Here is a 14,773-nt window from a genome sequence, read left to right as displayed (position 1 = left end):
CTCCTTCGGACTTACAAAGCTCCTATTCTAATGATACCTCAAGATCTCAGTGAGGATTGAAAATGACCATCACTAACATAACAGTACTGATATCTGCATTTTCCTTTTTACAAAATAGAAAATTCAATCTCAATTTCTGTCTTATCTAACAAATTCAGTAAGCTCAGTAGATAAGATTAACTTATAATTTTCTATTGTGACTAGCACCTGACAGGCTTTTAGTCTGAAAATTACTTAAATAATAAGGTACTAATTAGAAAGACATTTAAAAGACAAAGTCTTTTAAAGACTTTTTTTTCCATGTAGAGTTGTATGTACTCTTCTGAATTATAGTAAGTCAGCTAGGAACAATTCCAAAGGCTCAGCTATATCTAGAAGTTGAGATATCATTTGGGGAAAATGTGCCAAATGGAGACCAACCCTTCTCCATAATGCCTACTCTATCTGGGTCAAATGCAAATTGATAGCAACCATTTTGATAACATTATAAAATATAGAATCTTAATATCTCTACAATTGTCAAAAGTTAGCAAGCATTTATTAAGCACTGAAGATATAAATACAGGAAAAAAAAAGATAGTTCTTGACTTCAATCTAATGAGGGAAGATAAAACACAAAAAGGAAAGGGTATCCAACATGAGAATATAGAGGAAAAGTCAGTGTCATTCAAGTGAGAAATGCGATGTCTCAGCTGAGCCATCTTTTTAAAATGGAGATTTGAAGTTCATAACTCCAGGTTCTAATAAAAGAGGCAAAACATGACAGGAGGAGTACCAATATGAATGAGATATTATAGTTCTTGGGACATAGTGGAGAAATCTCAGTCAAAGAATTCCCGAAGTCAGGTGAGAAATGAGAAGATATCTAAGTAATCTATGTCAATGAGGTGATAAATTAGGTTTTTTTAAGGTTATTGTAGACAGGTTACATTAATCAAAGTGTAGGTACCTGGTTGATACAGTAGATAGAGTTTTGAGTCTGGATTTGAGTTCGTCTGCCCTCAAACATGTACTGTGTTATTATAGACACTTAATTGCTATCTGCCTCAGTTTCTTCAATTGTAAAATCACAATAAACAATATCCACCTTAGGGGGTTATTGTGAGGATCAAATAAACATATGAAGTGGTTAGAACAATGCCTGACACATAGTAAGTTACTGAATAAGCATGTATTCCTTTTCCTTACCATAGTGTCTAAAATAAGAAAAATGATCATCTCTGTCCTAGAGGAACATCCAATTTTAGGCACATTCTACACTGAACAAGCTGGAGTATTTCTAGAAAAGGGATATAGGGTGATGAGGGAATTACTTAATACCATATAAATATCATAACAACTGAAGAAACTAGGGAGTGAGATAGGAGAAAGGCACAAAGGATATGATTATAATCTTCAAATATTTGAAGGGTTATATGCAGAAAAGGGCTTGGTTTTTTTTTTTTTTTCCACCTGGATCCAGAGGACCAAATTAGGACTAAAGGATAAAATTTACATGAAAGTAGATCTCAGAAATAAGTAAAGAAAAACTTAATAATTAAAACTAACACACAAACACACATCACACAATGAAATGGGTTGGTTTGGGGGCAGGAGGCTGGGAGAGAATTTTTCATCTTCCAACTTAAGGATGAATCAATATTTACCAGAAATATCATTCAATGGAATTTATACTTTATAGAGGGCTTTCCAAATTTACAATTCTATGAATCTGTGATGATAGAACTATGAGTCTTCTCTGAGAAGCAGCTTTGAATGAATAAATAAATGAAAATGAACTTTATTATATTAAAAGTTTTAAGTGTCTGCATAGTTTTAGGACCTATCACTAAGCTATGTTCCTGGACTCCAGCTATTATTTCCTTTTATTTTTAAACTTGTGACAGATTCTTTCTTCTATAAACAGGACACTAGAAATATATGGCATTCATGGAGAAACATGGACAGATTCCTTCAAAAATCCTGTTTCAAAGATACAAGGAAACATCCAAAGTCACAATTGTTATCCAAGCCCCAAAATACCATCGACCTTACTGTTCACTTAAATTTTATTTTTAAAAGGTCACAATCCTATTGCAATCTATAAATAGAAAGGAGAACAGGCTATAGCAGAGTTGCAATTTCAAATTTTGTTTTGTTTGTTTCTGCAGGGCTCTAGATTCACCTTGACAGAGGAGCAAGGTCTCTGTAGTACAGTGCCCAATACAAACACATTTACTAATTGGTATTCAAATAGAATGAAGGACAGTTGCAGTTGTAGGTCATAGGTTGTCAGATATTGGAGATACTCTTCCAAGGGCTCAGATCTGGTTCCAGGTTATGCTGACCAATTGCATCTCAAGTGGCATGAAGACAGTTAAGAGTTAGAAATGACTCACCAGCCAAAATGTCCTTCCTTTAAACAACTTCCATATTAGCTGCCTGTTGGTTTCCATGTGAGATCTTGAAGATCTCATAAAAACCTGGGATCAATATTGGCCTGTCACCTTACATTGCATTTATCAATATAAATTATTACAAGACAATCATAGATTTGACAAACATAAATCCTCCCAAGACAAGTAATACCTTGTAATCCACAAAATGGACAGGCAGCCCCAGCCATCCTACAAACATTTATATAGCATGTTAATGAGGAAGTATGGTGAACACATTTGGCTTTCATTTGCAGAAATGCCAGAAAGAAACTATATTGTTATTTTACCTATTTGTCCTTTCTTGCTTAAAGTCCACATTATCCATGAAGCCTTCCTCAACTTTTCCAGCCTTTAATGTTCAATCATCCTTGTCTGAACTCCTATAGCACTGATGATGCACACAGACATGCGTGCGCGCGCACACACACACACACACACACACACTACTTTTTTCATATTTATTTGTATGCAGCTCTACATTATGTTTCATTTATGGGACTAGAGTTTCTTAATGACAATTAAGATCAGTCCAATTCTGCAAAAATCCATTAGATATTTACTTGTTTATGGTACTGTTCTAGAAAATATTGAAAACTGATGTTTTTTAGATGTTTTCAATGTCCTATACCTTCCCTCCCAAAGATTCTGGACTCAGAATCAATACTCTGTCAGTATATTCTTACCTTTGCTCATTTTGACCCTATCTGGACTTTTCAAAATATCACTCACAGATTTGGTATATCATGTGTAATTCTTGGTTTATTTACCAAAAATGTATTTTACTACAGAAAATGATGGAAAAAGCAAAAGCACTGAAATAGTCTAATGGGCCATTAGACTCTTCCCAGAGGGAAAAAAAAAAATTAGTCCATAGATCTACCAATCTCATCATTCACATTCACATCAGCTCTACACGTTGTCCACACACCTCTTGGAGGACTGACAAGTATCATGAAAGGTTGGCAAGGTCCAGATCTCCTGGACGATCATGAAATAAATGACATTACCTCTGCAAGTATAGAGCAATTTCATTGGCATTTCTCTTTTCTTCTTCTCTGAAAAATGGTTTGTTAAGGAAATCTTCTCCCTCTGAGATATAATTGCCTGACTCTAGAGCTAAAGATCTCTCAAAAGGTCAGCTAATCTCATCCCCTCATTTTACAAATAAAGGAACTGAGACCTAGAAAGGCTAATTAACTGACCTTAGGTCCTATGGGTACTTAAGTGGCAGTCAGGACTTAAATCTAGCTCCTCTGGATTCTGTTATCTAACTTTCTGATGTACAAATCAAACTGGAATTGTATTCAATATTTTATTCAATATTCAATATTCTTTCCTAGTAAGGAGAAGGAATATAAAATTGTCTTTGATCTAATTCTGCAAGTTTCCACATAATATGTCAATGCCAAATGAGGTAAAGGAATAATTACAGATGGTAAATGAAAACTGCCAAAGTTATGAAAGAAAAATAAAAAAGGAACAGGAAGCAAGGTGATTTTTTAAATAGTCCCAGATGAAGAAATCTGCTTTTATTTGCAACAGCTTAATCAAATTAACGGTGTGAATTTGTATTAATTTACACATGAATGTAATAAAGGTCTGGAGGACTAAACTCAGGTCAAACATGAAATGAGAAAGATAACTGACTTAGATGGTATCCATGACTAATGAAGACAAAATTATCCATTTGGTAAAATACTAATAAACAAGGACAATGAGCAATTAACACATACTCTGTACTTCTATACAAACTAAAATGAGATTTAAAAATATTAATGGTTTTAAACTATTAATTGAGTTTTCATAATGTGCTCCATTAAGCAGTTCATTAAGCCATGAATTTTTCAACTCATTAACAGTTTGAAATATGAATGCTATAGAACAGAGTCAGAATTCCATTGTCCACATTAAAAAAGTGCCTTCATTTTGTATCTGACTGACTACAATCAGTCATACTTTGATTTTGACAATCTTCACTCTATCAATCAGAAATCTTTCTTCTTGCTGACAATTCCCAGCACCTACAATAATGCATAAGCATAAAGATAGTGTAGAACAAACTTCAAGAAACTAAAGTGCCTTCTGTATCATCAAAGACTAAAATATATTCTGAATAAATAAATAAATAAAAATAACTGACATTTATTAGGGTCAGCTGTTATTCGGTGTCTTACTAGATATCACTAGCCTGGTTTGAAGGAAGTCCATTTGAGCAGCAGACATAGTACACTGCAAAAATCATCAACCCACATGGGACAAAAAAAAAAAAAAAAATGGACATATATAGAGAGAGAGAGCCCCTGTAAGTCTATTTGAGAGATTACCTGTTTCATTTCGATTCATGACTTGTTTCATCATCCAGCAACTAAAATCAATTGTTTCAGATTAGCTAAACCTACAAAATTTGGTAATTAAGTATTCCAGAGTTGCCAAAACTAAATTTTTTTCAGAAGAACTTTTCAAAGTTCACCCTATCTCAAGATACAGAATATTTTCCTGCTTGGAAACTAATTTCTACCTCCACAGCCCTTAAGAAAATGATCTACACTGGAGTCTCCACTTCTTTTCTCATTCTCTTCTTTACAACTTCATCATTCAAAGAACTTCTCTCTATCTTTAAAGTTACCAATGATCTCTTAAATGCTAAATCTAATGGTTTTTTATTAACAAAAGGTCTCTAGCTCCATTTAATTTGAATGACTCCCTATTACTTCCTAGATCAAATATAAAATCCTATCTAACAGGTATACATATATACATATTACATATGTGTGTTATATGTTTCTAGTTATTTTTGACTGGCTCCCTTAACTAAAAGTTTTCATTTATTTTTCATATTTTTCATCTATATTTTCCAGTCTTTTGATTATTTTATTATATCTTGAAGTCTCATGGGAATTATTAGCTTCCATTTGGTCACTTCTGAGGTCAAGATATTATTTTCTTTTGTAAAATTTTGTGTCTCCAATTCAAAATTGTTAATTATCTTTTCATGTCTTTCTTTCCTAGTTCTCATTTTTTCTATTTTTCTCATTTGGTTTTTGAAATCATTTTTTACTTCTTTTAAGTTCTTGCTTTTATTCTTCTAAGAATTCTTATTGGATTTGTATTCAAGCTGTATTCTTTGAAGCTTTCTTTATATATAGTTTTCAATAATTCTCTTGTTCTGAATTTGTGTGTTGAGCTTCTTTCTCATCATAATAGCACTTTATAGTAAGATTTTTTTTGTTGTTGTTTGGTCATTCTTCTATACTTCATGCCTTTGGAATTCAGAGTGTTGTTATATACAATTTTGGGATGAAAGGGGGTGATATTCTGGCCTCAGCTTCTGTTTCCTCACACCCTTTGACTGATTCTAGAACTCAGGTTGGGGGCTGTTAGTTTTTGGTGCACAAAGTAGTGTGAACATGGGTGAAGTCTGCTCAAATCTGGTCTAAGCTCTAGAATTAGATTTGGATCTCTCAGCTTCTCCCTATTTGGGATTGAAAACTAGACCCAGCCATTATTAGTCCACTGTGGTTTTCTACAGGTTAAGAACAATTGAATTGCAGGCTCTCCTTTGGTCTGGAACCTCTATTTTGAGTCCAGGCTCTGATTTTAGAACCAAAACTCTTTTTTACTTCTGGAACTTAGTCTTTGCTAAGGACACAGATAAGGTTCATCTTTATGACTATTGCCCTAAAGTTGTGACCCAGAACTGGGCGATGGGTGACAGAGCTGCCAAAATGGCATCTATTCCTGTACTAAATCAACGATTCCCCTTGGAGTGATCTGTTTCTGCCCTGGTATTTCTTCCTCTGCTGCCAGTCTTGTCTCTCTTCCAGGCGTTCGACTCCAGAATGCTTTGTGTACAATATGATCAGATTTTGATGCATTTTCTAGATTTTTGTGGAAGAACATTAGTAGGAAGGTAGATAGTAGTATCTTCTCTTACTTTGAAATCTTGACTCTCCCAAATACTAAATAAAAACTTATTAACTGACTGATGAATACAGACTGGGAAATCAAGGGTTGTGATATCTCAAAAGCATAGGACAAAAAGTAAAATGCAGTCAGGAAATAGAAGTCATGTATGGAGTATGAAGACTAAAGTCAGATTGTAGCATTCCCTTTTAGGGAGTAAAGAATAAGAAAACTTGGAAAGATAGAAAATGGCCAGGTTGTAAAGGGTCTTAAACACCAAACAAGGGACTTTATATTTGATACTGGAGATGATTACTGATGGTAGAGAGGGAGAATGGTGGTTTATGACATCTGCCCTTAAGGAAGATTATTTTGGCAGCTGAGTGGCAGATGGACTAGGACAGGGCAAGATTTGATGGGCAAGACTATCCAGTCAGCTATTTCAATAGACTAGATATGAAATGATAAGGATCTAAACCAGACTAGTGGCCATGTATTAGGAATGAAGGAAAAGTATGTATGAGATATAATGTTAGAAATAGCAAAAGATTTGGCAACAGAATGAATAGGCCAGGTGAGAAAAAATCACAGATGATATTGCAGAGAACAAAAAAGGATGAGGACTGACAAAAGGCCATTGTATTTATCCACTGGATAACTGGATAAGAGAGGAGTTTCAGTTCCATTATGAAGTTGAAAGCCAGTTTGTAGAGGGTTTGAAGGAAGAATTAAAGAAAGGAGAAGAATTAAAGGCAACAACTATAGATAGGCTTCTCAAGGAGTTTAGCCATAAGAGAGGAGAAAAAGCAGGGATACAGCTAGCTATATCTAGCAAGGCTAGATGGATCAAGTGAAACTTTATTAAGGGTGAAGGAGACATGAATGTATTCGTAAAGAGTAGGAAAGAATTTATTAGGTGAAAATTTAAGATTAATAACAAAGTATATGTAATACAGGAACAATCTTCTGGAAATTCAGGAGAGGGTGAGGTCAAGGGTACATGCAGAGGGATAAATGATATAATTGACAAAGTAATATAATTGGTTTTGTCAAGTGTTTCCCCAAATATAAACATTTGTTTTCTCCCTTTAAAATGCAGCACAATACCTGGCACAAAATATTCACTTAATAAATGCTTAGTTCCCTCATTTTAAAATAATAATTATAATAGCATCCAATTCCTAGAGTTGCTTGAGGATCAAATGAGATAATATTTATAAAGCACTTAGCAAATAATAAATGATACATAAATAATAACTTGTTTTTATCACCACCACCATTATCAAAAATAATTTTTAAAAATTGTGATAGGCTTATTAGTTTTCTCTTCATCATACACATGCAATTAACCTGAGAACTCAGGATATAGAAAGAAATATGACCAAGGCAGAAATTCACTTTGCTTCTTACTATTAGAGCTTTCCTTTTTTTGTTTGTTTGTTTTCTTTTATCTTTTTTGTTCATTTATGGGGAGGATAGAGGGAAAATACATTATTGATAATTTTTTAAATCATAAAATTAAATTTTAAAATTAGCTCAAGAGCCTGTGCCAGAAGGCCATGAATGCTATAAGAAGGCTCCCATTTGTCATACAGCCTCTTGCCCTATGTTAAATACATATGTGTGTAAGTATACCCAGTTAAGTCTCCTGACTTACTTTTTTTCCCTTTCAAGTCAATAAGTCCAAATAGTCCTTATCCTTAAGAATACTGAGGGATGAAGATAAGAAATCCAAAATAGGACTATGAGGCAAAAAGATATTCTAGGAATTAAAGAATAACTTGTGACAGTACCCAAAAATATCTCGCAAGTTTGGGAAATGAAAGTATTAGAGTTTGGCTGGACTACAAATGGAGTGATATGAAAAAAAGGCTGGGAGGGTAGGTTGAGACAACAAGGCTGAAAAAATTGAGTTAATTCCCTTCAACAGGTGCTCACTATTTAATAAAAAGAGAAATAAGAAAGTCTGCCTTCAAGGAACTTTTTATTCTTCTGGAATGGATAGCAAATACAAGGTAATTTGAGGAGAATGAGAGCATCTCACTTCTCTAATTCACTGGTGATTTGGAAAATTCATATATGGTACCTTCACCACCAGGATATATCTCCCAGTTCTCCAAGCTCACAAAGCTCAAAAATGAACAATTTTAGTTATGCATTAACAGAAACAGATAGGGCTTTCTCAAAGCTCATAGGGGGGAAAAATCCACCATTAAGCAATTCTTTTACTGATGGCCTCAGTCACAATTCTACTGAAAGCAAGGCAGATAAATAATGCAATGGATAGAGTGTAAAACCTGGAGTCAGGGAGACCTAAATTCAAATCCTGCCTTAGACACTAGCTGTTCGATTTTGGGCAAATCACTTAATCTTTCTGTGCTTCCATTCCCTAATCTATAAAACAGCACCTACTTAACAAGATTGTTGTGAGCATCAAATGAATTAATATGTATAAAGGATGTTACAAAATTTAAAGTATTATATGAGTAATAGCAATTGTAAACATTAGCTATTATAAATTCTAGTAATTTTTAGAACCTCAGAAGCTATTCCTGGAAAAGCTTCTCCACATTGGTGCTTTCCTCCATTGTTCCAATATTTCTCTGCAAAATGTCTTTTTTAGTATCTTTTGCTTCCAGTATTCTCAGCAGACTGTTCCCATATAGTTCCCATATGTCACTCTAGTTTACAATTCCCTGAAGATTTCTTCATATCACAGGAAGCGGTGGTTATTCATCACAGGATCTGTTATAAATCTACAGTTATTCTATAGTTTTCCTTGACTGACCAAAAGATGTTCATTCTCTCCCACTCTCTATGTATGTAGTCATGGGAATTTAGCAAATTAGGGAATGACTCAGACTAACACTTCAGGAAAATTACCTCAGCAGTTGTGTAGATCAGAAGTTGGATTGAAGAGAAGACTTGAGACAAGGAGACCATTTAGGAGGCTGTTGTAACACTATAAATGATAAATATCCTGCTCTGAATAGTGAGAAGGTGCCGTATCAGACAGATGTTATGGAAGTGAAAACGATGACATTTGACAACTTACTGAATATGCGGGAGTGAAGAAGAGAGGAATTTATAAACATGTATGCATACATATATAAATGTGTTCATATATAAATATATGTTTATATGTGGAACTGATTCAACTTTATAAGAACAAGAACAGTCAAAAGAGTAAGTAGTTCTCAAAGAAAGATATTACATATATGTATTGTGTGTGTTTGTATGTGAGAGATGACATCTTTATAAGAGAAATTTTTTATCATGATTTTTTTGGTGGTTGATTATGTCCCTTCTAACTTAAGCATCATTGATTTGTGCAAAATCTTTTTTAATTTTATGTAATCAAAATTGCTCACTTTTCCTTTGTAAAATATAACTGTTTACAAACTCTTCTCCTATCTACATATATAAAAAATAATCTTCCCTAGTTCCTTTAATTTCTTAATGAGATAACCTTTTATATCAAAGTTATGTAGCTATTGGAACTATTCTTAATATATTGAAACAAGTTATTATTGGCCTAAAAATAATTTATATCAAATTGTTTTACAATTTTCATGGCAGTTCTGATGAGGCTTTATCCCAGTAGGTGGGTGTAGGCTACAATGTTTGATTTTTTATACTGATGGACCTCACTATTTTTTAACCAGAATCAAATCAAGTTGATGGTTACTACATTATATTCTAAATACTATACCAGAAAATGTTATAAAGATAATACTACTAGTCCTACCTCCTTCATTCTTGATTTTTTTTCTTCTTAATATTTTGTTTCTCAAAAAAAAATTTATTATTATTTTGTCTAGTTTTATAAATAATACTTTGGTAGTTTTAGAAGAGAAAGAAAGAAGAGAATAAGCTTTGACAGCACCTACTATGTTTCAGGCACTTTACAAGAATGATTTCATTTGATTTTCACAAGAGCTCTAAGTAGGTGTTATTAACAGTTTTACACTTGAGGATACTGAGACAGATAACAGAGGAAAAATTAATTGGCAAGGGTTCCACGGATAGTAATTGCCTGAATCTGGACTCAAATTCAGTTCTCTTTGACTCCAGGCAAGACTCTTATCAGTGGATAGATAGCTACCAGCAGCAGCAATTTAACTGGTACAGCACTGAATTTGGAAATTACTTTAAGTAATACTATCATTTGGCCTATGCTGTCTTAAACAAAGCACGATTAGTTAAATGGATTAAATTAATTAATTAAAACCATAATTAATTTATGTTAATACTTCTACCATGGCTTAGTTCTCTAATTCTATAGAGTGGTTTGTTGCGGTTTACATGACTAAATAATTGTAGTGTATCTTGGTACTTTACTCCCAAGAGGTTTTTGTTTTGTTTTGTTTTACATTCTTTGATGCTGTTTTTATTCAGTCATCCAACCATGTTCAGTTCTTTATGACCCTGTGGGACCATATTTACTGTCTGTGGGTTTTTTGTGGCAAAAATATTGGAATGGTTTACCATTTTCTTCTCTGGTGGACTAAAGAAAATGGAGGTTAAATTACTTTCCCAGAGTTACACAGATAGTGAGAAAAGATTTGAACTCAGATTTTTTCTGATTCCAGATGCAATTTCCATTGAGCCTAACTACCTCACGATAGTCTTCAGCTATTTTTAAATGGAATTTTTCTGTTCCTTCTTACTGGGTATTGGTGTTAATATATAAAAAGACTAATGATTTGTTAATACATAAAACGATTGATTTGATATGTTTGATATCTTGCAATTTTGCTGGTTATTAATTTTTAAAAGTAATTTTAGTTGACATTTCAGAATTGTCTATGTAAACTTAAAAAGTGATGATTTTGTTTCTAGTTTTGATATATTTATTATCTCAATTTATTTTTCTTGTCTTGCTGCAATAGCATTTCTGGTACTATATCAAATAGTGATAATAATGAATAGTCTACCTTCACAACTGATTTTATTAGAAAGGTCTCTAGCCTATTCCCATTAGAAATAATACCCTTACCATACCATAAAGGAAAAATTCCCTTTATTCCTTTTCATGTTTTAATGATAATGAATATTCAATTTTTGAAAGGTTTTTCTGAATTTATTGATCTGATGTGATTTTATTGTTATTAATGTAACTCTTATTTCTGTATTTATAGTTTTCACATTTAGAACCACCTCTGCATTTTTTATACGAATCCAACTTGGTAATAAAGTATCATCTATTTAAAATGTTGTTGTGTACTTTTTAAAAATTTGGAGTATATTTAAAATTTGAATCAGTCCTTATTAGTGATATTGGTCTGTTGGTAGTTTTTTTTTCCTTTGCTTCAACTCTTTCTGGTTTGGTATTAAAAACATATTTGCATCATAGGAATAAGAGCTCTCCCAATTTTTTTTTACAGTTTGTTTTCAATATGATGAATTACTCTTAGAAATTATTTTTTAAAATTACTTTTGAAATTTCATTGCTTGTTCAGTTTCTTTTTCTGAACACAGATTACTTAAATCTTCTGCTCTTTTTAATATATGATATAATACATGCTATTACTTTTTGTAAATACTTTTCCAGGGCATCTGTCATTAGTTTCATTGTGATATAGTTGATCAAAATAACTTTAAATTATTTCCTTTATTTCTTCTCAATTTCTTAGAAATTGTTTTTATTTTTTGATACTGGTAATCTGGTTTTCTTCTTTTTAAAATAAAATTATCTAATGTGCCGACTATTTTGTTATTATTTTTAAAGGACAATTACAAAAATTGTTTCAATTTCTGCTTTTAATTTTGTTAATTTTCTTTTATTTTCAGAATTTCCATTTTGGTGCTTAATTTAATTTTTTAATTGGTTCTTTTTTTTGGTTTTTAAAATTTGCATGCTTAATTCATTAACTTATTCTTTCTCTTTTGTTGATGAAATTGTTTAGAGACATAAACAAGGATTGCTTTGCATAGAAAATGAAAATTTTGGAATATTATCTCATTATTGCCATTCTTTTATGAAATTATTTCAATGATTTGTTCTCAGTTCAAAATTTTAGGTTAATTATAGATTCAATGTTTTCTAGCTTCCAATTAACTTTTAATCCTTTTTTCAACAGCCCTTTAATATAATTTTAGTGAACTGTCATCATGACATAATATTGATTTTTATACTTTTCTATATTTGTCTATGATGTTTTTGTGCCCTAATTTTTCAAGAGGTCTGTGACTCTTCCAATTCTGTAATCACCAGAGATCAATCATATCTAACTCTTCTAAAATTCTATTTAAGTTCTTAACTTCTTTCTTATGTTTTTGTTTGTTTGTTTGTTTTAGTTTGGTTTCTTTTTGTTTCTTTGCTAGATTTATCTAAGTCCAAAAGTAATACACTGAGGTACCTCTCTATGCTTTTACTATTTCTCCCTGTAGTCAATAAAACTTTACTTTGAATATTTAGATTATCATTCAATGAATATATTAAGGTGTTGAAATTAATATTGATATGTTTAAAATAAATTAATTATTTTTATTTTAACATGATATTCTTTTCCCTGTTTATCTCTTTTGATCTAGGTAATTTTTGCGTCTATCTTTTCTGAGATCATGATTGTACTTCCTGCTTTTTAAAATTCAGTTGAAATATAATGAATTTTGTCACAACTTCTTAGTTTAATTATGTGAATCTTAATTTTCAAGTGCGTTTCTTTAAATCAACAAATTGCTGAATTCAATTTTTAATCCATTCTACTATCCATTTGTCTTTTATGAGTGAGTTCATCCCATTTACATTCCTAGTCATGATCATTAGTTGAAAGGTCCCTCCAGCTTATTCTCTTATACCTTTGCTTTCTGCTGCTTCTTTTATCTTTACTTCTTGCATTCTCTTTACAAGGGATAAGGTGATAAGTGAAGAGTGCATTCAATACCATTGTTCTATGTTTGATGTCATTCAATTCCATTCTCCTATTCCTCTTCTCTCAAATCCTATTCACAAATTTCTGATTTCTTTCCATTTAAACCCTACTTCACAATTGACACCCTGAAATTAGAGGTTATTTTACTTAGAACTAATCTTCTGTACCTAACCCTCCTCTAATTTCCTCCCTATTTGCTCCCTTTTATTTTCCTAGTTAAATGTATTTCTACATCACTGTGTATTTGCACATGCTAGTTCATATTAGCATCAATTAGGGTTATTAACATCAAAAATGGATATTTGCTAACAATAGAAGTAAGATTTTTCCAGTACCAAGAGACACCCTCCTCCTCTATACCTTCTTGGTCCCTGGGCAGATTGGGGTCAAACTTAGCCAAGCATTATCCTCAGGACGTTTACTTCTAAAAGAATCATGGCCAATGGTTGGATGAGTTCACATCTATGATAGTAATGGACCAAGCAGACCACTTGGAATTCACTCTTCATCATCAGGCTGCCAATATCCTGGTATTTATTACACTCCCTGTTATCCTCATGGCTTATTCTTCTGACTTTCAAAAGTTGTAGCTAAGTCCAGTCTCCTTCATCTAATAAGAGGAAAGAATAGACATAACTGAGATGGAAATAATAATAGAGCCATACACTCTCAGCTTTATTCCCTGGCTCTGATGAAATCCTGAGTACAAGGTTTTAGTCCATACTTTCTCCAATGCTGATCAACCTGGCAAGATCCAAAAGTTCTGGTTTCACAGTCTATCCACAATCTGTCTCCACATTACATCATTAGCAGAGCAGAATCAATTACAAAACCTGTGATTGTGCTTCAATTGGGGAATAGGGAACTTTCATTGTACATCATAATTGCTTTTCTGTAAACAGGAACCTTAATCTCTTCCACATGGGAGACTGTATCAGCTACCATTCTCTACTCATTCTCTAACATTATTAGTTCTCTAATATTATTAGTTCTTCCATTGATTAAAAATCTATTTGCTTCCTGTAGGTTTATGCTCAATTTTTAAAGCAGCTCATTATTGGTTACAAGCCTTTAATAATATATTCCAGGTTCTTTTCTCCTTTAAAGTGCAACATACTAAATTCTTTTTTTTTTTAATTTAATAGCCTTTTATTTACAGGTTATATGTATGGGTAACTTTACAGCATTAACAATTGCCAAACCTCTTGTTCCAATTTTTCACCTCTTACCCCCTCCACCCCCTCCCCCAGATGGCAGGATGACCAGTAGATGTTAAATATATTAAAATATAAATTAGATACACAATAAGTATACATGACCAAACCGTTATTTTGCTGTACAAAAAGAATCAGACTCTGAAATATTGTACAATTAGCTTGTGAAGGAAATCAAAAATGCAGGTGGGCATAAATATAGGGATTGGGAATTCAATGTAATGGTTTTTAGTCACTCCCAGAGTTCTTTCTCTGGGCGTAGGTGGTTCAGTTCATTACTGCTCCATTGGAGATGATTTGGTTGATCTCATTGCTGAGGATGGCCAGGTCCATCAGAATTGGTCATCATATAGTATTGGCA

Source organism: Sarcophilus harrisii, chromosome 3, assembly GCF_902635505.1.
Source record: "Sarcophilus harrisii chromosome 3, mSarHar1.11, whole genome shotgun sequence".
NCBI classification, from domain to species: Eukaryota; Metazoa; Chordata; class Mammalia; order Dasyuromorphia; family Dasyuridae; genus Sarcophilus; species Sarcophilus harrisii.
Note: the sequence above shows the minus strand (reverse complement) of the source record.